A 24,906-nucleotide genomic window follows, 5' to 3' on the forward strand; every position below is an offset into this window, starting at 1 on the left:
ATACATTGTCAATGCGCATGAGGCAGAATGAGCTATAAAAGCAGTGTCGTTCCACTTCTGGACTTTGTTTCCACTTCTCCGCCAGGCTCCCTGCAGCATAATACAGACAGGACACTCCCTGTCTGACCAGCACCAAGTCCAGAATGACTATTCCTTACAGATTTAAATGATCAGAAGCCTCAGGCCTCCGGATCATCAGAGAAAGTGAGTTTGGAGAACATCATCTCTTCCTTGTTCTCTCCAGGGCACAAATTCAAGATTCAGGGTTGTTCAACGACCTCAGAATTTCTATATGTTGACATATGCTCCTCCCCTCTTGTACCTATGGCACAATCCTCAACGTGCATGCACATCATTCATTCACTTATTCACATACTCACCCTAAAATATTTATCAGGGGTTAAAGACACCAAGAGGAAAGAAATGTCTACTGTCTCGATTTCCAAGTTACTGATAGTCTGTTGGGTCAAAAAGGCCTAAAAAAACCCATTATATTACAATGTGGATGGTGTAGGGATGGAGATACAACCAAGTAGTCAGAGGAGCATAGGAGAGTGGACCCTCCCCAGCCTCGGGGATTGAAAGGCTCCCAGGAAGTCACTGCTGAGTGAGATCTTAAAGACTGAGATGGAATTCACCAAATACAGATGGGGAGAAGAGATGTCTCAAAGACTTAGAGCTCCGTGGCAAAATGTAGGTAGTCTCGGTTACTGGCCATGCCAAGAACAAAGCAGGGGACAGAGGTGGAAAAGCAGGCTGCAGCCTGAAAGAGGGGTTATAAATGCTAGGCAGGAGAGGAATGCACTTTAATTTTCAGGTTACAAACCCTTAGGGAGAGCTGTTGACTCCGAGGGACTCCCGGCAGGAGGCAGGGAAGTCAGCTGTGAGGTTGCAGCAGGAGTTCAGGCAGAGGAACTAGGGATGGGGAAGGAGGATGGATTAAAGTCAGTAGGAGGGGGTGGCCCGGGTGGCTCAGTGGTTTAGCGCCACCTTCAGCCCAGGGTGTGATCCTGGAGACCCGGGATCGAGTCCCACGTCAGGCTCCCTGCATGGAGCCTGCTTCTCCCTCTGCCTGTGTCTCTGCTTCTCTCTCTCTCTCTCTCTCTCTTTCTGTCTTGAATAAATAAAATCTTAAAAAAAAATAAAGTCAGCAGGAGGGGAGGTAAACTCAGCAGAACTGGGTTCTGGGTCTGGCATGAGCAGTCTGTGGGACATTTGGCAGATCCATGGTCACACAGGTCTGAACTTGGAGGGAGAGAAATGGGCTGGAGACACAGATTTGGGCATCATCAGCAGAGAAGTCAGAGCTGCAACAGGGAAATCAGTTGCATGGATGGGCCTAAGTACCCTCCCCAGTCCCTCAGTCTGGGGTCAAAGTGTGGGGCAGATGCACAAACATGGCTGTTGGGAGCCCACCCACATATGAGGACATTTAAAGATGATAGGATGACCTCTTAAAAAGTCATTGAAAAAAAAAAAAGGTCATTGCAAGCTGAACAAACAGCTCCAAGAAGGCAGCTGCCCCTTGGCCATGGAGCTTGACATTCCTACTCAGGATAAACACCATTCATAGGCTCAGTGGGCAGCTGTCTTTTCCCCCTCCCATTATGAAAAGAGTGTCTGTCGTTTGGGATGTGAAGTCAATGGCTCACCAACCTTACAGTCTTCTCTGGCTTAGACTTGAACTATTTCTCATCTAGATTAATATTCACTCCGGGGCCATGAACCCATGGGAGACTCTACCTGGAATCCAGACTTCCGTCCAAGACTGAAGGTCATTGGCTTTCCCACAGTTTTCCTCTTTATGATGGGTCACAGTCCTTCCTAGGTGGCAGGATATGTGCACGTACACAGTCACATACTCACACATGACTGGGAACATGCAAACACAAACACCCCCCTCCCCCAGCTCGTACTGCACATACTTGGAGTCAGAAAAACAAATCCTTCCATATCAACACCTGGCATCTGGTATAAAATAAATCCAGACTTAGTAATTATCCTAGGACTTTGCAGCAGTTTCTTCTGACCGGTGTTGAAGGCTGGTGCCAGTCACCATAACTAGGTGTGAATTAACGCAACAGCATCCATGCTGCAGAGCCTCCTGGGCTTGTGTTTGAGACACAGGGCTGTGTTTTAGAGCCGTGGATAAAGTTCATTAATAGGTGTGAGCACAGTTCTCAAAGGGCAGTTCTGCGGTATTTCCAGTCACTGTTCAGAATTCTCATTAGCCAATTACCCTGCTCCCGTCCTTCTAGCTCCTGCGGTAATGTGTATCTTAAGGCCCCTGGTAAGACACAGCATGTTTTAAATATACCTTAATGTATTGGAAATGCACGAGTCCCCTTCGGGTTTATATATCTTAACCACTGGCCAATTTTGCAAAGTTATAAATAAATGTTACAGGCATCAGCTGCAGTAGTAGAATCAGCTGGGGATATTTAAAAGCCAGTCTAAAATCTAACTTACCTCTAAATCTGATATAAAGCAGGGTAAGCAAAGCAGGTAGGAATATGCAGATAATTTCTGAATAATAAAATCAACAACCTTGACATATGAAGTGAGATTGAGCGGGAACAGGGTTGGGGAGGGGGGGATCAGCTTGGTTGAATTGGCAAGTATTTCTGTGCAAGTGGCTGTGGGCTGGGCATTACGGGGACACAGAATGCAGAGAATTATGGTTCTGGCCATCAGAGGGTTTATCAACACGCACATGGTGACGAGACAAAGTTACAGGTAATAGAGAGGTTGAGGAGAGTGACACCGTGGAAGAAAATGTTATGCGGGCCAAGTTGGGAGGATTCAGAAAAGAGTTCCTTGAAGAGGTGGCAATTGATGGACTTTGAAAAATGGGTATGATTTCACAAGCAGAGATTGGACACGCGAAGTGCTGAGAGTAAGAGCATGCACAGAAGCAGGGAGCTGGGGAAACACGGGCATTTTAGGACCCGGCAGGTAGTCCAGGTAGGTGGGAGTAGTTGGTGCATGCAGGGAAGCAATGAGAAATAAGGCTGGCAGGGTAGGGAGGGATCAAATTATTTAAGGCTTTGAATGCTAAGGTAAGGAGGGTTTTTGTGTGTGTGTGTGTGTGTGTGTGTGTGTGTGTGTGTGTGTTTAGCTAATTTAGTAGGAAATGGAGAGTTAATACAAAGCTTTTGAGTAGAGAAAGAATAAGGTTAGAGTTACATTTCAGGAGGACTTATTTGGCAGCAGGGTATATACAGGACAAGAACAGAGACATACAGGGATTGAGGAGACCAGTTGGGGAGTTACTGAAATAAAACAGAGAGAGGGGAGGAAGATCTGAACTGGAGTGTGAGTGGTGGGTCTGCAGAGGGGATAGTGCCCCTGAGAGGTAGTAGGAAGGAAAATGAGCACGCAGGATCCCAGGCGTCTGACGGATATGGTGCATGAGTACTGGAGGCCATTCATGGAGACAGTGTCCAAGATGGTGCCACCATTGTCAGCCCCGCCCGGTGACTAGCACCATGGCCAAGCCATGAGCATAATGGAATTAAGGCTGCTGCAGAGATGAACTGACATGGGGTGGGGGGCAGAATGGATGGGAAGGATGAGTGAGAGTTCTAGGAGATCTTCCAGTGATGAAAGACTGGGAACTCCAGCTAAAAGCCTGAGTCTAGAGATAGGTATTTTCCAGATTAAGAGAGTCCATGAGATCAGTAAGGGAGGGAGAGTAGAGCCAAAGGAGAAGAGGGCCAAGGACAGCTCTTGGAGACACCATGTTTAGGAAGTCCCTTCATTGTAACTCCTGTAGATGGGGATCTCTTGACCAGCATTTGGAATATCCAGTCACTTTCAAGATCTGATGTTGCCATTGTTCTTTCAGCACAGGACAAGAGAAGGTATGAAATGAGGAAGCCAGAGCCTGCAGAGAGGTCAAGACACGTTCCAGAATGAGAGCACCAGGAGGTTGGGAGGGGGAGGGTGGAGTAGCAGTGGAGGAGGGGAGGGGTTGAGCGTCATTCCTCTCTGGCAAGCTATTCTGTGGGGTCCTAGGAGTCAGTCTAAAGATATTCCCCATCCCCAGGGGAGGAGAGACAGGTCAGTTGACATGGCATGTGAAACAAGGTTCTTGAAGTGATGCTAGCCAGTCAGGGCTCAATCAGAGAAGTAAGCCATCAGGAGTTGTGCGTGTGGGCACGTGCATATGCATATATGTATACATGCACGCACATACTCCTACACACATGTATTTGCACAGATGCATATGTATGTTTTAGCTCCACATCTCTCTCTACCCATGTACCCAAGTGATTTTCTGCAGGAATTGGGCCTTACACACTGTGGCAACTCTGTGGTCTTTCATCAGATGCTGTAGCCTGAAGTCCATGGGGAGGCAGTCATGTAGGGAAGAAATTGTAAAGTGGGGAGAGAAAGGACGAACTGATCCCCCAAGGACAGCTGGGACCCACAGGAGTGGACAGGAACCCACCTATTCTTGCTGCCTCTGGTTTTGACAAAATAGGTCTATGGAAGTGAATGAAGGTGGCACCTTCCATCATTCAGTGAGAAGCACAACTGGCCCAGGAGTCAGAGGGGCTGAGATTGGGATGAGGATGGGGACCTGGAGAAAGGCCAAGCTGGTGCCCAGCATCAAGGGGAGGTGGCAGCAGATACGTGACAACACGTATGAGCTACAACAGCTCCTGCCCCAAGCCTTCTGGAAACACAATGGCTGCTACTGTACTTCTGCCCTCCATTTATTGCAGGAAAGCATCTCTTATGGCTTTTCTTGACCAGAAACATACAGGGCAGGAGTTTTGAGAAATGCAGTTGGTTTGGCCTAACTGATTTGATACATAGAAAGTCACCACTGCCAAGGGAGAAGGGGAGGGAGGAGGAAGAGGGAGGAGGAGCAGGGTTAGGAGACCAGACTCCAATCTGCCAGACTATCAGTCTGGAGGTGGACTGCAGGCACCCTGAGATCCAGGTGTATCTCCCGTTGACCTTGTTCTCTTCCACCGCATGTAAGGATAGGCTATTGAGTACCTGATAGTCTTCGAAGCACTGTACTGTTCTACCTGCATATGTATTTTATCTGTTATTCAGTAACCCCTAAATACAGAGTGTTATTATTCCCATTTTACTGATCAAGAAACTGAGGCTTTGGTGGTTAAGCAACAGGTTCTACGCAGCTAGAAATAAAGCATCCTGACTTCCCAACAGAGTGCCCGGCACACAGTAGGCTTTCAATATATTGTCATTCAACAGATGAGTGGGTTTATGGAGGGGCGACGGAAGAGTGGACAGATGGTTCCACAGATGGTGACTGGGCGGGGACACGATAGACCTAAGGTGTCTGGAGGAAATAGGGAGGTTGGGGGAGAGAGGGGTGGGGGAGAAGCGAGATAGAGGTGCGTACAGAGCCTGGCTGACGCTGTGTGTGCTCATCTTGATAGGGGAGGGGGGGCCGTCAGAGGGGAAGCCAGACAACTGCTGAGACCAGCGTTCCTTTGCCACTGAATTAATCCATAGGCTTTTCCATGAAAGACTGTGCTTCCGGTGGATCATCATTTGTATTGCTTCCCCGGACCCCCGTGTTAGCAGTGACCCGAGGATCAGGCGCCTGATTACAAAATGTGCTTTCGTGAGCACCTGGCCGGGAGTGGCAGCGTGTCATCTCCACCCCCATGCAGTGACACTGCGTGCCCAGCCTTTTCCCAGGTTCAGTTCTTCATCCCGGGCCTGAGGTTTGACCAGAGGAACATTAGCCCATGTCTTTGCCCCTCGGGTACCTTAGAGCGATTAGCCCTGAATGCAGGGGTTGTACCCCTTAGATATAGGCATAGACACCAGGCCCTTCTAGGTCGTTTCTGGAGATATGCTTGGTCTTCGGATGCAGGCCTCACCAGAGCCCTTGCTTGGCAGCCTGCCTCTCCTGGTAGGGGAAGTGGTCGTTCGGAGTGGGAGCCAGTCTCGGAGACAGTTTGTCTGCCTGCCTTCTAAAGCTTCCTGTGTATTGGAAATGAAAAGCTCCCATCCACACCCTCCCTCCCCCTTGGTAGGCTGCTCTCTGCCCTCCCTGTGAGGTTCCAGGGGTCTGTGACATTATCCGCTAACTCCCATGGGAGGCTCTGGACCACAGCGGTGAGTCCTGAGAATGATGAGTCTGCAGGAAGGGAGGGTGCCCCAGACAGTGGGGCTGCTGAGCCACTGTGATTGGCTGGCCTGGACAGCCCCTGCGGGCAGGGGAGCCAGGCCTGGGCCGGGGGCCCCGGGGGGGCTCCCAGGGTCTGAGCACCCTTGGAGAGGGCCCCAGCACTGGCAGGCCCATTTACCATCCCTAAGAGCTGGGAGCTGTCATTTGCATGTCAGCATTCTCCAGAGCTGTGGACTCCAGAGTCTTAGAAATCCTCCTGGCGGCTGAGCATCCCACCGGCCACAATTAACCTATTCAATACTAGGTCAGCAACTTTGCAGAGAATGTTTGCTGATGGCATTCTACTGGATGCACTGGCACTGTTGACTCTGGTCCACAGAAAGCCTGACACGTCCCTTGTGGCAGAAGAAAGCTAGGAGCAAACTCTGCCTGCATCACAGAATCCTTAGGCTGAGTGTGACATTTAGAGGTCACCTGGTCCATCCCTGTGCCTACAGGCAGGCCTGGACATAAACCAGCCCAGACAGATGAGAATCTGTTCTCTCTCTCTCTGCCTTCAAAAACCTAAGGACATTTCTTGTATACCCTTAGTATCTAATAACCCTCAACCCTGAGACAGTGCCTCCCTAGAGCTCATCTGTATTCCAGTGGTTCTCTGATTCCTATCTCAGTGGAGATGGGAGGTACAACCCTCCGTATGCTGTATACAGTGGGTGCCGCGGCGCGCTCCTATGGGCTTCTCTGAAGCCACTGTGCATCGCTCTTCCAACGCAGGGATCAGAGACATCACGTTGGTAGCTTGCAGTCAGCCACGTACAAGGATTTACACCACAGGAATAGGCAAATACTACAGATCAGGGATTTTTCTCCACCCACCCAGAGAACCAGTTGTTCAACGTTAACCGGCACAGAACCAGTTGTATACAGCGATGCTACTCCATAGAACTTGGGTAACAATGATTCTCTGGACACTTCGGGTAAGTGCCTTCAGGTGAAGCTCGCTCACTGGAAGGACTGTCATTTCCCTGAGAGCAGAGGCTGTGACTTGCATTTCCCCACGGCACAGGGCTTTTTACCAGCAGCTACGTGGCAACTGCATGCCTAAGGGACGAAGGACACATATCAAATCATCGGCCGAGTGACTCCAGGTTTTCATTGTCTTGGGCCTAATGCACTCATGCTGCTCGAGTCAGATTGGCCAGACAGGAGATATATTTATCCGAATTGACTTCAGAGTCATACAATTTAATTCAAGCAGGATTTATGAAACGTCTACTCGGTGTCCACCCCTTCCTAGGCTCTGGAGCCAGGGAGAAGGAGATGTTTATGAGCAGCAGCAGCCCATCCCTCCTATTCTCAAATAACTTACACTTTGATTGGGAAGATACGCACACAAGCGGACAGTTAGAAATCAATAGGAATATCCTTGAAGGCTTGTGCTTGATGGATTTGGGGGTGGTCATAAAACGCAGCAGTAAGAACACGGGACGCTGGGCTCAGGTTGCCTCTGTTCAAAGTTCAGACCACCCGTTAGTAGTTACGTGACCTTGGAAAGGTTGCTTCACAACCCCCGACCCTGCACCCGGGTGGCCACTCAGGTCCTTCATTCGAAAGGTATAATGAGACCTGGCTCATAGGGTAGTAATCAGTCCGTCTGTTCCTATTTAGAAAGCACTTAGCACATTGCCTGGCATTTAGCGAGAATAAAATATATAGTCATTATTTTTATCTTATAGTCTAATTGCCTCCTTTTAAAAAAATGAAGACATCGAGGAGTGGGGAAGATGACTATTCCCCTGAGATCAGCAGCAGTGACTAAGTTTGTTGTGTAGGGGAAGGTACACGCTACAGTGACAAATATATCCCAGAACCTGGATGCCTTGACACAATGAATGTGACGGTCTGTGCAAAGTCAGATGTACATCAGGTAACCCTGCTCCCGTCGTCTCTAAGGCCACCTCGGCGGGGACAGACAGAGTGGAAGACATGTGCCAGTTCCTCACCGCTTTGGCCAGAATGAGTCACATCGCCCCTGCCCCAGAGTGGCCGGGGGTGCCGCCCGATGCGAGGATACTTGGTGAGCACAGCGCGTCACGCTAACAACACAGAAGATCTCCAAGGTGGTTTAAGATTAAGTGCTTAGTAGTAGATGGCTGCTCCATGTGGACTGGGGAAGGGGCAGGTAAGAAAGGATAAAAGGCTGAGCATCGTTTGTTGGAGGACTAGTACCAGCTCAGCACCTAGCACTGGGACAAGACCTAAAGGACAGGTAGGACCAGGAGCAGGGGAGAGGATGGGTACCCCCTTAAAGCAGCATGTCCTGCGCTGGGGATCCTGCCGTCACCCACCACGGTCACCAGGGGTCAGGGTGGAGGCAGAAGGAGGACGTCACTGTGGTCAGCGGCAATTCCCCAGACCTCTGGCTCCTGCGGCCGCCTCTCCCTCTTGCTCTCACCTTGCAGGAACCGCTGCGGAGCTCAGCTCTGGAATAAGTGTTTCCCGGTGGAGCACGGTGTGGTGGAAAGCGGACTGCACGCAGCATCAACAGATGCAGGATTCCTGTTCCCCCTTATGCTGCTCACTCCTGTGCGACTTTGCACAGATGCTCCACCTCTCTGGGGCTGCAGTCCTCGATGGTGAAGCAAGGAGTTCCCTCAGGCCCTTTAGGGCTCCAAGCCTCTCCCAACCAGCATTTATAGGATTTATTTGGGGTAATATCTTTGGAGGGCTAGTCTGGGACTCTCCTCTGAGGAAAGATTCAGGGAGGAGAGGATTTCTCCAGGGCTATGGCAGCTTAGAGGCCAACAGGATGGATCATGGTACATGCAAATCTTTGGTGAGGGGCCAAGCTTACATCAGAACGGAGCCGGGATGAGGAAGCAGCCCCAGAAGCTGGGCCTGGCCTCATCAATCTCAGCACTGACTTATCAATCAGTCAGTTCAATCAGCTGCAACACTTTTTTTTCTTTGGGAAATAAATAAAGAAGAAGGCAAGAGATACCACCCAACGAGGAAACCCCAGAGCAAGAGTGGATAGGCAGTCACACTGCCGCTGAGTCCCCGAGCTGGACTCTGATGAATGGAGCAGGCCGTCTTTGACAAATCAGGTACCTCAATCCAGTGGGTTTAGGCTCTTGTTTTCTAAATGGGAACTTAATGCCGTTCACTCATTCATAGGTAGGATGCTGTGTCAGAAAGTTAATATAGAAATCTGTTATTTACAAGGGTCTCCACGTTTGTTTTTTGCAAAACAAACTTATAAATCATACACATCTCAGAGAGGAACTTTTCTGACATAAATTGTCACCCTCTTCCTATAAATCTCACATTTGCAATCATTCCTGATTCGTGAGACCGCCCCCATTTGGGGCGGGGTAGGGTCTGGGAGTGCTGGGAGCCAGGAGGAGAGTGTGGGGACCACAGCAGTAACTGCTTCCTCATTTTGCCTTGGACTCCTTTTATTTATTTATTTTATAGTCTATCTGGCTCTGGGAATACATTGATTAAAAAAAAATAAAGTTTCATGTCAATAAAATATGCAAGGATTCTGGAGCTGGTTTATGAAGCCAGTTTTCTAGATGGCTCCCAGGGGGCACCTGGACCTCCACATCCATGCAGAGCTGTCATCCCACATCAGCCCTTGGCGTGCCTCCCGCCCACAGGGGCACACACAGGGGCCTCAAGCCACTTCAGATCTGGGCTACTTGCTGACGTCTCTGCCTAGGGTGAGCTCCTTCTTCTCCTGAAAAGGCCAGAGACACCCCCTATCCCCACTCAGTCCCTCTCCTTCTGTCTCTATTCCTTTAAAGAGCCATCTCCTCCAGGAAGTCTTCTTTAACTAGAATTTCATATTGCTAGACACATTAGGGTTTATGTTAGCAAATGACAACAGGAACAATGAAGCAGACACTCCATCAGAGGATGAAATAACAAAGATCCCTAAAGCTCCTGTCTTTAGGGATCACTTCCTGCCCATCTGTAGAGATCTTCCTGGACTTACAATGGGGTTATGCCCCAATAAACGCATCATACGTTGAAAATATCATTAAGCCGAAATGCATTTGATACACCTAATCTATTAAGCATAGCTTAGCCTTGCCCACCTTAGACGTGCTCAGAACACCAACATTAGCCGGTAGTTGGCCAGCATCGTCCAGGCACAGCCTAGTTTACAGTAGTGTTGAATAGCTCACGTAATTGATTGAACACTCTACAGAGAGTGAAGAACAATGGTTGTAGGGGTGCAGCATGGCTGTCGGCGTATCGGTGTTTACTCTCCTGATGGGGTGGCTGCCTGGGAGCTCTGACACTGCCCAGCATCACAAGACAGGATCCGACTGCAGAGCGCTAGCTAGCCCAGGGAAAGATCAAACTTCAAAATTCAAAGAATGATTTCTACTGAACGCGTATCTCTCGCGCACCATCATAAAGCTGAACCATCTTAAGCCGGGGGCTGTCTGTAGATGGGGACTTCTGAGTCTATGCAGAGGAAGTTGGGACTTGGAATACTGCTATGTCTCAGAAGATGGGGGGCCCAGCCGACTGGCCCCCGGTACAGGCTGCTCCTCCTTCACTGGCCACTAGCAGGCACTAGACCTCTTAAGCTCCTCTTAAGCCCCAAAAGGGCTTTCATTGGCTTCTCCCCTACCTGACCTGCCCAAGTCCAGGCTGTCCCTGAGAGCCACCAGCACTGGGAAGGACACAGCCTCCTCCAGAGCCTTCTGTGCCCAGGCAGACTTTTTCATGAGGGCATTTGCCTCAATGTCTTCACTGCGGAGTTGAAGTGGTTTCATTTTTAGCTACGGGGATGCCTACCTTAACACACTAAATAGATTTCTGGTTGGTTGCAAGTAAAATGAAAGAGAGAGAGAGAGAGAGAGAAATCCTCTTTTAAAAGCATGGAGAGAGTTTCTATTTAAAGCAATCTTATGATAAATCCTTTTGCAAAGAATTCTTTGGTCCTGAGCAACAGATTGGCAGTTCAATCATTCTGCTGGACACTTCCACCCAGGTAACAATAATAATGCCAGTGGTACCGGCTGATTGGCTGCTCATTGTGTGCCGTCTGTGTGTGTGTGTGTGTGTGTGTGTGTGTATCTGTATGTATACATATCATTTTCCTGCCGCAAACCTATGAATCCTATCATACCCCCATTTAACAGATAAAGAGATTGAGGCATAGAAAAATAAAGTAACACAACTAGTAGGTGACAAAAGTCCAGATGGCTTGCTAGAAGCTCAAAGTCCATGTGCCTAAGACCGAAATTGTCATATTCATCCTCAGTCTATTTGGGTTTGGCTTTTCCTTCCTTTTGTGTCTTGCACGAATCTCCCAATTTTTAAAAAATATTTTATTTTATTTTATTTTATTTTATTTTATTTTATTTTATTTTGTTTTATTTTATTTTATTTTGAGAGAGAGTAAGAGGAAAGGCAGATGGAAAGGGAGAGGTAGACTCTCAGCTGAGCAGGGAGCCTGATGCTGGGCTCAATCCTAGAATCCCGGGATCATGACCTGAGCAGAAAGAAGATGCTTAACCTACTGAGCCACCCAGGTGCCCCCACAACTCTCTCAATCACAGGCAGAGCTAAGCCTTAGAGCACGGCTTTTCTCTGCCCCCTCCTTTCCTGGTCTGCTCACTCAACTCAGTTGTCGAGTCCCATTGTCTTGACCACCATTCCACTCCTCGTCTCTTCCCTGTTGCCTTGGTCCTCCTCTGCTCCCCTCACCACCCCACAAGTACCTCTTTTGTATTCTCCTGCCGTAGCTGAACATCCAGTGTCTCCTTGTGTTGTGCTCACTCTGCCTCCTGTTTGCCAGACTGACCTTCCTAAAGCACTAGACTCCACATACTGTGTCCCCTCCTTGGAACTGTTGGGGAGATCCTCTGCCACAGATGAAGCCCAGCCTCTTGCCCTGGCATGCACGGTCCTCCAGGCTGTCCTCGACCTCCTTCTCCATGCCTCTCCAGGTCCATGGAGTCTTTGCCCTGCACGCCCCACCCCTACTTCTACCCCCTCTGTTCAGGCAGTAGCCGCCCACCACTCTCCTCTCTCCCTTTGTTGACATTGTCCCTGCCAGAAGAAACAGACCCCTCACCTGTTCTTCCAGACAACCCTCTCGTTCTCTGGAAGACCCACCACTTTCTGCCCTGAATTCTAAACTTGATCTACATTTTGTTTCCCTTCACCTGCTACTTAGAGGCTGAGATCTGACTTATTCAATTCAACCACATGCTCTGTGCATTCTAACGGATCCCTTAGATTTCTAGGAGCAGAGCTTGAAAAGCCTTATTTTAAATGCAAAGAGATTGCTGGTCAGAATGTGAAATGATTTTCTCAAACTCCACGAACCCATTCTGGTGCTCTAGCCAGCCACACACAGGCTGCCGCATCTTCCTTCACTACACAGGAGCTTCCTGAAGTGCCTCCTCTCAGGCGGTAGTCTATGCTGTTCTTTGACCCTGTGGGATCACCAGTCTTCTTTCTACTCTGGTTGACCCAGTAATCCTTGCTCAGGGTTTATCTGCGCCCCCATGGGAGAGACAGGCAGATTGTCCAGGGTCATCTCCAGATTCCCTGGCAATGGACAGACTACAAACTCCTTTTCTCCAGCAGAAGAGGTTGGGCTTAAACTCACCTTCTCTGGGCAGATGCGTCTCCAGAAGCATAACTCCATGGTCTAGCCACACTGCCTTGACCCGCAGGACCCACGAGCCTTCTTTGGCTGGCTTTGACTTGTCCGTTTCTCCAATAAAGGCTGCTCCTTCAGCCCTGCTATGTGACATTATAATGTCTACCTTTCTTGGCAGTGAGATGCAATCAGCAGGCCCATGACTGGGGAGTCTTCAGGGTCAAAACAAAACTCCTTCTCTCTTCCCTTTTGAATTTGTCCATCTCCAAAAGGACCACTGGTCTTCCAGGATGCCTCCTGCAGGTCCCTTTCTGAGCGTTGCCCTCCGATCACCAGAGACCTTCAGGAGACAGCTTTCCAGAGTGAAGGTGACCCCAATGGGCCAGGAGAAGCCTCCAGCTGACACACCCATCTCTCCTCTCAAACACCCCTCACTAGAGCACTTCCCACTCTACAGAGTTGGCTACTTCCATATTCTCAATCATAGCATAATCACTGAAAAAGCAGGGACAGTACTTATTCTAAGTACTTCTATTGTACTTACTGTACAATAGAATAGTCCGAAGTCATTACAATGGCCTATAAAGCCCCACTGACTTGGCTATTACCCCTTCCCTCTCACCTCTCTGACCTCACTCCTCCTCTGCTATCCCTTGCTTATCCTCGCTCTGCTCCAGATTTTTGCCATTTTCCAAGTGTCCTAGGCCCACTGCAGCCTCAGGATCTCCACACTTGCTGTTCCACCTACTTAAACACACTTCCCCCAGATATCTTCAGGGTTTGCTGCCTTCCTTCCTACTGGGCTTCTGTCAAACATCACTCTTAACATAAGGCCATTTCAGATCAATCATTAAAAATACCACCAAACATACTCCCTGCTCCACTTAATTTCTTTTTCTCTTAGGTGCTTACCCATTGACATGCTCTGTATTTTACTTAAATATTTTTTTCTTTCTCTCTACTAGAGTGCAGGCTTTTTGAAGGCAAGAATTTTTGTCTGTTTCCTTCACTGCCCTACCCTTGATGCCCAGAACAGTGCCTGGCACATAGTGGGTATTGAATCAACATTTGTCAAATAAATGTACAAGTCACACTAAGAATTAAGGCAGGCACCAGGTCTCATTTCTGTCTCGGCTTATTTTTCCAGGGGTTTATGGAACTGGATGTTCAAGACTCGCCACAGAAGCCTGGAGTTAGTGTTTGTAATCTTGTTCACTTTGGTTTCCTTTCATTTCTTACTAAACCACCTAAATAAGCCTGTATGATTAAGAAGTGCCTTCCTTCCCAGCATCACTTAGTACAGAAAAATATTTATTTGGGTCTGATGTTGGCAATACATCAAAATCCAATAATCATACCATAGTGCAAATGCATTGAGGGGTGTGAGATCCATAACCTAATAACATGTAATCTGCACATCCGGATCACAAAAGCGAATCTATAATTTCATCTTATTTATTTTCTTAAAATGTGACAATCCCACATGTGGCTTGAAATGAAGGAAGTTGGGACAAACAGAAATGTGGGAAATTAATGAGCTGCATCAACAAAGTCTTGGGGATTTCTCCTTGGCCCGTGCTTGGAAGATAGGCCTGAGCAATTTCCCCTTTTACTGCAGCAGTATCTCATCTGCATTCGGGAGAGAGACCCCCGACCCTGTAAACATATTCGCAGGCCTATCTCTTTATGAGTGTATAAAATTTCCCAGAGCGTGCACCTCCTGGGTCTTGGGAACCAGTTTATTGGCATGAGCTGTTTTGAGCCTTGGGTTGGGTGGCCCATGTGTGAGAAAGCTCTAGCATGGTCTGCACCATGTGGAGGGTGGGGGGCAGTCTGGGAGATGCGAAGGGGAAGCAGACTTTTCTTACTGAACAGGGGGCAGGAGCCTGCAGAAATGAAGTAATGCAAAGCAATTCCAAGGGCCTGTGGGCTATGGTCCCAGGGTTAGGACTGGACAGACCTGAACTTACCCCATGGGTCTTTAGGCCTCAGAGGAAACTTTTTTTTTTAAAGATTTTGTTTATTTATTCATGAGAGACACAGAGAGAGGTAGAGACACAAGGAGAGGAAGAAGCAGGCTTCCTGCAGGGAGCCTGATGTAGGACTCGATCCCAGTACTCCAGGATCACAACCTGAGGCAAAGGCAGATGCTGAACCACTGAGCCACCCAGTGCCCCGCCCCAGGAGAAACTCAACCTGTCTCTCCCCCAAGGGTTCAGCTCCATCTTGTCACTGTTCTGAGTTTCCTCTCCCTTGACGAGGGACTTCATGTTAAAGGCAACAATGACCATTATTTACTGATATGTGGCAGACATTTTCTAGCACTATCTCATTAACCCACAAGGCAGGTGTGCAGTCCCAGATTTGTCTAGGAGGAGCCGTAGAGTCAAAGAGCTTAAGTGATGAAGAAAAGAAGTGTTGAAGCTGTGATGTGAGCCTACACTTATGTGGGTCCCAAGACTTTGCTTCCTCTACTTCATTGTGTTAGAGTCACCACACTTGTCATCAGTACTGTCTTTAGCCCTATGCAGCCAGGCTCTGGGTTCCATGCTTAGAGGGTTCCAGCACTGGCCTTCATCCTGTCCTACTGTCTCCACATCTTTGGTACCCACAGGACATGACCACCCGGATCTCACACTCTTTGTTCGACACCAAGTTCTGAGTCCTCAGGGGGGTCCAGATTTCCTCCTTAAATAGTCCTGATCCCATTTCTGGGGGCTCACAGTCCTTTTTTCCAGTATCTGTTGGTGCCCACCCTTTGGCTCAGGGGTAGCCAAACACTAGCATTTTGAAGGTAGGGCAAGTGAATGGAGCTTGGACACATGGCCTGGGGTCTTCACACACATGCACACAAGGCTTCTTACTGTATAGGCTGGAACCAGGTGTGGGAGGAGAAGATTAGTGCTTCCTCTGTACTCTTGCTTGCAAGGCCCACACATGCCATGTTTGTTTTTTCACCGTCATGGCGCCCTGAGCAGTACAGCCTCTGCACAGTGGTCATGGCATCCATTCCATCCTGGGAGAGTCAGCTCAAGGAGATTGGAAGAGTAGAGGGTGAGGAAGAATTCACAGGTGGCAATCCCCATGTGTGTCCTCCGACCCTCTCTCTGCCCTGAGCTCTGTCCCTTGCCTGCCCTGGTCTACCATGCTCCTGGTGGCTCCGCCTCTTTCCCAGAATGCGTCATGCACAAACGCTGAAAATAACCTAAATTTCATGGATGAGCTCATTGTCCCCTGGCCCTTCTATCCCACCTCTAGTTAAGCTCACCCGATAGACATATTCCCGACAATATGGTGAGCTCACAATCTTTCTCCAGGGGCAGGTCGTGTCCTTTCTATTATTTGCTGGTCAGATGACAGGGGAAGGTGGCAGCTGAGGGAAAGACTGTCTGCAGTAACCAAACATTGAGCATCTTCTCATTGCCTTCTTCTCGCCAGCCATCCCCTACTAGATCCACAATGATCCGGACTTTCATGAAGCCATAGCACCTCATTGTAAAGAGATCCTCTGAATCCCAGAGCATGTCTCTCTTGGAATGGAAGACATTATTCAGTGTGTGGGGCGTGGAGCTACATTCAAAATCAGTTTACAACTCAGGCTTTCCCCCAGGGACCTCCCTCCTACCTCTCCACCTGCACCTTCCACCAAACCCCTAGTTGAACTCAGCCCCAGCTAGACTGGTTTCTTCACAGATTGATCCACATACAATCTGTGTCTTGCTTGTACCATTTTCCTTGCTGTGAATGGCCATTCTTATTTCTCTCATGTTGCGTGTATTTTGCCCATTTCTCAAAGCTCTTGTCAGTTGGAAGTCATACCATTTGAAGTGTGGCTGGAGAAACTATAGTTTTTAGTCAAGGAAAGAGGACAAGGAAGACATCAAAGTTGATGTGAAACAGCAGAATTGTTCCTGGAAGAGGTGGCAGGTCCAGTGCATGTGACCCCAGGAGGCAAAATCAGAGCCACCAGGGAAACAGTTCAATTCAACAGAAGAAAGATTCTCCAGACAGTGAAAGAAACCAAAATATGGAACAGAATGACTTGAATAGTATCAAGTTTCTGGGCAGGTCATTCACCAGGGGGTTGTTCTTTGGGACTGATGAAAACAAAATGTAATCGCCCAGACTGGTCTACATGATTTTGAAGGTCCCTTGAGCCTTGAAATCCAAAGGTTTCTAGTGTCACCTCCTCTGGAAGTTCTTTTTTAATCACTGCTAGCTTCAGAAAGATTCATTTCTCTGGACAACTTAGAACTGAGACTCCCATGTTTAGTCCTTATTAGTAGTTACCTTTTCTATCATTAATTACCCTAAGTAGATGAAAAACTCCTTGAAGTTAGGGACCATTTCTTAGATAGTTGTTCCTCCTGAATATAGTAGGGTAGTTCAATTAATGTGTCTCCTTAAAATGATCACCTTTTCTGATTGTAAAAATATATTCATGCTCATTAAGGAGAGTTCAGAAACTATAAAATATCAAGAAGACTACCAAAATGATCCATAATCTCATCATCTAGGAATAACCACTGATAAACATGTTCGCATACTTCCTCCTCGTCGCTAACACATATTCACTTTTCGAAACGAGGAGGACAAACTTATGGGGGAACTTTATATTTTTCAAACTCAAAGGCAAGTGGTAACTGAGAAGCCCAGTCAGACCTCTCTCTGGGATGGCATAGCGGTGTGGTCTGGAACTTTCTGCTGTGGGTACCTCCTCTGAAGCAGGGGAAGAGAGGAGCTCTGAGAACACCCTGGGCTGCTGTCTATTCCAGGTGAAGCGCCCAGAAGGCTCTCAGTCATTTTTGTGGCCTGTGCTTCCCTTCTGATCCCTAAGATGTTCCTCATGGTCAAATGCGCTCTCATTCTCCACGGTTACCAGAGGGTCTCCGCGGGAAGAATTAGCCTGGCTGGAGATGTGTGTGTGTGTGTGTGTGTGTGTGTGTGTGTGTGTATGTGTGCGCGAGCGCGTGCACGCGTGTTTTCCTTTCTCTCTAACTCACTGAGAGCTTGGCAAGGCCAGGAGAGAGGCGCCTGATTATTTTTAGCCCCTTGTTCCTCGGAATGGATTGTGCATAACAAAAGAATGCTAATGCTCAGTGTCTTTATGAAAGCACTCGAGTTCATCAGCTTTGCAAAGAAGTGAAATTAAATCAAGATTTAATTGGGATATGCATGTTTTATTCATGCTACTAACCACAGGAGAAGCCAGCAAGCTGAAGGTAAAAAAGAGGGAAAAAAATCTTTTGAAAAGTTGTTTCTCTCTGATTAAATAGAGATAGTTTCCAACTTCAAAGGAAGCAGGCCTTTAATGTATTTTAAATGCTCAACTACGCTTGGCCTGGCCAACTCTGCTGCTGGTGGGTGACAGCAGACTGGGCATGCCCTGCTCCTGCCTTCATGTCTGGCCTCTAGAAACAGCTCTGTGGCTCCTGGTCCTACCTTCTGAGGCCCTGCAAAAGGCTGTCCCAGAACCCTGGGGAGAGGTGGGTTCAGCTCAGAGGATCTAGAGTTACCCCTTGAGGGTGTGCAGCCCCAACCACCAGAGTCTGAAGGACAAATAACACCAGAGAATAAGACTTTCCTCCTTCACTAGACATTTCTTCCCTGGACAGGGACACATTGAGTACCTAGCAGGAGCCGTGTCAGGTACAAAGATAAAGTGTTTCTAGCCTGAGCTTCTTGCACCTAACAATATAGGACAAGAGATTAAACAAAGACCTTAAATAACATGGAAAAAGAGAGAGGAGGCAAAGGTTGCCGGAAAGCTTGCAGATGCTTTGAGAGATCAAAGAAAGGGGTAACTCCACAGCGAGAGTGAAGAGAGCTTTAGGGAGGAGGTGGGGTTTGAGTCGGGTTAGAGGAACGTCTAGAATGTCTGTGTGTGCAGATGGGGAGAAAATGCTCCAAGCAGGGCAAATAAGTCAAGCTGGTGGAGATGGAAAGTTTGAAGGATGCTTCAGAGTAGACAAAGTGTCTGATGGGCTATGGCTTGGGAGGTGTGTGGTGTACGAGTGGGAGAATCTGGGGGTACAGTTTGGAACAAAAGCACACGGGGAGTCTTAAATTCAGGCTGAACAGTTTTTACAATGAAAGGAGTGGCTCCAGTTTAAGGGATAGATGGCTCTTCAGAATCATAAATTAAGGACCCATAGAATTGGAAGAGATTCTCAGGATCCTCTGGTCCAAGGTTGGCCCCTCCTGTGGCTCACTGCCTCCTGTGACTGCCAGACATCTTTCAAGCATCTTGGCGCTCTTTTCTTTTGAAATCAGAAGGAAGCTTACAGTCTTTTTTTGCGGGGGTAGGGGGAGAAAACTGGTTGCCACTGCTGGATCCTGGCCATCTGAATTTTTTCCCTGCCATTTTTTGGCATTTTATACCCCAAAAGTATTTGCATGAAGTGGCTTTGGACAGGTTGTTTTAGCTGTCCATAAAAATAGACTAGGTTATTTGGCTTTAATTACCCATTGAGAAAAAAACTACAAGTCCCCTTAAAGTATCAAATAGATAACAAGATAGCACAGAATTAGCAAGAAAGTTAATTAAGGGAAAACGAGAGGTAAAGGCAACATAGAAAAGATTTTTGCTTTAAGAGCTTTGGCCAGTTTGGGGAGTTTTGAACCTTTGTTTGAAGTCCTTATGGATGAAAGATGACAGGAATCAAAATCCAAGATTGTACAAGGTTTGAAGTCTAATAGGTAACATGTTCCACAACAAGCTGGTATAAATATGAACTGAAGGAATCCAGCCTTCTTACAGATTTGCAGTCCTGTTTCCCATCTCCTGGGTGGTTCAGGGAGCCTCAGGGCCTGAACTTGGTATGGGATGGCCCTATACTGGTAGATTCATGGCACTTGGAAGGAGCAATGCAAACAAATTGTCTCCACTTTGTCATGGCCTCAAATATTACAAATAATTATTTAAATATTTATAATTATTTAAAGTCTAACAGGTATCATAAAATCAGAGATAACCATGTCACTGTAATGGGTGCAAAAATGAGAAACAAAAAGCAATAGAAACGTATCTACAGGGACTTTAGTATTAAAATGATCAGATATACGTTATACAGCAACGGTGCTCACTCTGGGTTGCAGCTTGAATTTCCAGGGAAGCTAGGATGACTGTGACATTGACATTAGAGTTTAGAAGCCTTGTTGGGCATCAACACCTGATAGGGGAAGGGAAGAAAGCAGAACTAGGAAGAGAGAGAAGTCAGGCTGGTCACCACAGCCTCAACCAATGCAGGGGGAGCTCTGAAACTGGGATGGCACATCAGAGACACCCTGAGTTGGATATAGGGGGTTAGGTCTTTAAATTCTCATGACAACCAGTCTTAAGCTATGGAAGGAACCTCTTTCCAACTAAGGCAAGTTTCAAAGAGACTGTCAGATAGGTAGTTTCTTATTGGCTGAGTTAGTCATTCCTTATTTCTGAAAGACAGAAGGATACTGCAGCACAGCATCCATGGCACTGTTTAAGGAAATAATAAAGAAGTGTGAGTAACATTTGTGTGAGCAGGAAATGATAAAGATTGACTCATTAGATTTTTTTTAGTTTTATTTATTTTTATTTTTAATTTTTTAAGATTTTATCTATGTATTTATTTTTTTAAATTTATTTTTATTGGTGTTCAATTTACCAACATACAGAATAACCCCCAGTGCCCGTCACCCATTCACTCCCACCCCCCGCACTCCTCCCCTTTTATCACCCCTAGTTCGTTTCCCAGAGTTAGCAGTCTTTACGTTCTGTCTCCCTTTCTGATATTTCCCACACATTTCTTCTCCCTTCCCTTATATTCCCTTTCACTATTATTTATATTCCCCAAATGAATGAGAACATATAATGTTTGTCCTTCTCCGACTGACTTACTTCACTCAGCATAATACCCTCCAGTTCCATCCATGTTGAAGAAAATGGTGGGTATTTGTCATTTCTAATAGCTGAGTAATATTCCATTGTATACATAAACCACATCTTCTTCATCCACTCATCTTTCGATGGACACCGAGGCTCCTTCCACAGTTTGGCTATTGTGGCCATTGCTGCTATAAACATCAGGGTGCAGGTGTCCTGGCATTTCATTGCATCTGTATCTTTAGGGTAAATCCCCAACAGTACAATTGCTGGGTCGTAGGGCAGGTCTATTTTTAACTCTTTGAGGAACCTCCACACAGTTTTCCAGAGTGGCTGCACCAGTTCACATTCCCACCAACAGTGTAAGAGGGTTCCATTTTCTCCACATCCTCTCCAACATTTGTGGTTTCCTGCCTTGTTAATTTGCCCCATTCTCACGGGTGTGAGGTGGTATCTCATTGTAGTTTTGATTTGTATTTCCCTGATGGCAAGTGATGGGGAGCATTTTCCCATGTGCTTGTTGGCCATGTCTATGTTAGTTTTTATTTATTTATTTATTTATTTATTTATTTATTTATTTATTTATGATTTTATTTATTTATTTATTTATTTATTTATTTGACAGAGCACAAGCAGGGAAGGGGCAGAGAGAGAGAGAGAGAGAGAGAGGGAGAAGCAGACTCCCCACAAAGCAGGGAGCTCAATCCCAGGACCTTGAGATCATGACCTGACCTGAGGGCAGATGCTTAATCGACTAAGCCACCCCAGTGCCCCAGACTTTATTATTCTTTTTAAGAACTTCTATGGTACCTGAGTGGAGCAGTGGGTTAAGTATTTACTATTGGTTTTAGCTCAGGTTGTGATCTCAGAGTTGTGAAATTGAGCTTTACAACAGGCCCTGTGCTCAGTGCAGAGTCTGCTTAAAGTTTCTCTCTTCTTCTCCCTCTGTACCTCCTGCTCTCTCTCTCTCTAAAATAAATAAATCTTTAAAAAAACTTCTGAAAATGAAAAATCCAACAGGCAACATTAGAAATCCAAAGAATGAATTTACCTGTGGATTAAACAAAGTTAAAGAAAGAATTAATAAATTGGAAAATATGCTAGAAGAAAAGCTATGCCTATGTATGTCATGAAAAGACAGATAAGTACAAAATGCAGAAAAGTGGTTAAGTGATATACAGGATAGAAGGATGATAATATGAATCTCAAGAGAGAGAGAAGAAATAGAGCAGAAATAATATGTGAAGACATGATGGATAAAAAATTTCAGGACCAATGAATGTTGTGAATCCACAATTCAAAAATTAATAAATATTGAATGTACAAAACAATAACAATGCAGTCTTGTAGCTTAAGTTTAAAAACTATAGAATTAATGGAGTGATGGTGTGCTAAGATCTTTTCATTGTCCAATATATAGGTTATGATATTCACATTTGGCTTTGAAAATTTAAGGACACATCTTGCATTCTTCAGAATCTATTGATCATGACTCAGCACAGGAAAACAGAGGAAAAGCATTTCAAGAAGAAAATAATTTCCATGATAATATTCTTTGCTATATTAAATCTATTTTGTGTGATATTAATATAAGCACTCCAGTTTTCTTGTAACCAGTGGTAGCATAGTATATCTTTCCCTATCCTTTTATTTTATATAAAATTTACTATCCATTCATGATAATAAGAAAACTCTTAGCAAAGTAGAAATGGAGGAGAACCTCTTTCTTTTGATAAAATGTATTTACCAAAACTTAGAGCAAACATCATATTTAATGGTGAAGCTCTGAAAGCTTTCCTTTTGAGAGCAAGAACAACAGAAGAAACTATGCAACCTTCACTTCCATCAGTTCACATTGATTAGAGGTTTTAGCCAGCACAAAAAGAACCTTCCCTCTTCCTGCCCCCCAAAACTGACTAAGAAGGGAAAAAATCCATCGTTTAAAAATGATATAATTATGCACATAAAAAATATTCTTACTCCTCCCAAAAACCCATAGATACATTTTAAAATCGAATAAGAGAGTTTAAACAAGTTTGCTGGCTGCAAAATAAATATAAAATATTTTTCAGAATATTTACACCACATGTATGAAGACTTACTATAAAGATATGATACCTAAGAATGTGCTGTGTTGGTGCAGGGATAATAAAACACAGCAGTGACTTAGAATAGCAAGCCAAGCAATAGACTCTTGATACAGCACAGAGGTGAGCACCACAGAGCATTACATAAAAGACACACTTTTCAAAAATGGTGCCAAGACAATTGAATATCCATATGAGAGAAAAAGAAATTAGATATCTGTCTCACATCATACACTAAAATCAATTTCAGATAGATTAAAGACCTGGTTATGAAGTCAAAATTATATTGCCTTCTGGAACTTCAGTTCCAGAACAAGATACTATAGATTGACTTTTCCCTGCTCCTCCTCTCCAAATATAACTAAATACCCAGAAATTATTAAACAGAAAATGATAAAAAGAACTCCGAAAGCTAGAAAGAAAAAGGCAGACTGGCTAGAGACCCTGAGACTTGAGGAGTGACAATGTGGTGAGATTCCTGGGTTTTCTTTTTATTTCTCATATACCCTTGAACTGGGCACCAGAGAAGCCTACAACCTAGAACCACTTCTAAGTGTATACAGAAAAAGAAAAAGAAAAAGAAAAAAGAAAAGGAAAGCTTTATTTCTTTGGCAAAGGACCAAGGAAAGAAAAACCCAAGAGATACCTAATAAGGAAGGTCAATCTCTACTCCATATATGGGGACCCAGCAGTGACACCAGTGAAAAGAGCCACCTCAACCCCTTCTCCACAATTAGGACCCTGGTGGGTGTTTCCATTTGTTTGCAAAGCATCAGAAAATCACCAGACCATCCAACCCCTGCTCTGTAAACCAGTCTCAGTGTGTGGTCTAAGCCCTAGACAGTCCTATTCTCCACTGCATAGTGGGGCCTGGTGGGTTATTCATTCAACAGTGAATCCTTGTGTCTCTCTGCCTTCAACCTAGTGGCAAAAGACACCCAGACCAAGAGTTTTTCTCTTCACCAAATGTCTCCCAATAACAGCAGGTGGCTTGAGGAAATACCTTCTGCCACTCCAGACAATACTAGGCACTCAGCAAGTGTCCTAACAGCATTAGAAGAAACAAAACAAGCCAACATAACATTACAAGGACTCTGAGAGCTAAACTTTCATTAGAACTAAAGCCACAAAAGTAGGACAGAACCCGTATGCTAAACTTTAAAAGGGTCACTTTCTGCTAAAATAAATTTGGATAGGATCAAGAGTCCCTTAGCATAATAGTCAGAATGACTGGAATACAACAAAAATGATTCTTCATACTAAGCAATCTGCAGAAGCACAACTTGAAAGAGAAAAGACAATCAACAGATGCTAATCCCAAGATATTGGAATTATCTGACAAGAATTTTAAAGCGACTCCCATAAAACTGCTCCAATAATCAATTATAAATTATCTTGAAGTAATAAAAAAGAAAATCTCAGCAAAGAAATAAATAGAAGTTATAAAAAAGAACCAAACAGAAATGATAAAACTCAAAAATACAATAACTTAAAAAAAAAAAAAACCTTGCTGGATGGAATCAAATACAGAGTGGAGATGACAAAGCACAGAATCCATGAACTTGAAGACAAATCAATAGAATTTGTTCAATCTGAACACTCAAGAGAGAATAGACTGAAAAAGAAGAATAGTTTCAGGGATTTATATAACAAATAACTAACATTCATATTATTGGAGTTCCAGGAGAAATAATGGCTGACAACTTTCCAAATTGGTGAGAGAGAAAAACCTACGGATCCATGAAGCTGAGGGAACCCCAAATATGATAAACCAAAAGGAATACATAAAAGACATGTCATAATTAATGAAGAAGAAAACTAATGAAGAAGAAAAAATATTAAAAAGAGCCAGAGAGAAATGACACATTATCTATAAAAGACCACCAATTTGAATGGGAGAGGATATGTCATTTTTCAGTTCTGAAAGAAAAGAAGTGTCAACCTTGAGTCTGGTGACAGCAAGTTTGGTTTTGTTGTTTGTTTGTTTGTAGACATAGACAAGCTTATTTTAAAATGTTTATGGAAAGAGAAAGGGTCTAGAGTAGCCAAAACAATTTTCAAAAAGAAGAATAAAGTGGGAGAGATCCTCTCTCTGATGTTAAGTCTTACTATATGACTAGGGTGTTCAAGAAATGTGATACTTACTATATGACTAGGGTGTTCAAGAAATGTGGTTCAAGAAATGTAGTACTATAGGCACTAG

General features: G+C 45.6%; 1 long non-coding RNA gene across 1 annotated transcript in view; it reads left to right on the forward strand.

Annotated features, from left to right (window-relative positions):
* LOC140631014 (uncharacterized) overlaps positions 1-24,906 on the forward strand; it is a 149,581-nt gene that overhangs the window by 121,295 nt on the left and 3,380 nt on the right. The window lies entirely within an intron of this gene.

Source organism: Canis lupus, chromosome 3 (assembly GCF_048164855.1).
Source record: "Canis lupus baileyi chromosome 3, mCanLup2.hap1, whole genome shotgun sequence".
In the NCBI taxonomy this organism is placed as follows: Eukaryota; Metazoa; Chordata; class Mammalia; order Carnivora; family Canidae; genus Canis; species Canis lupus.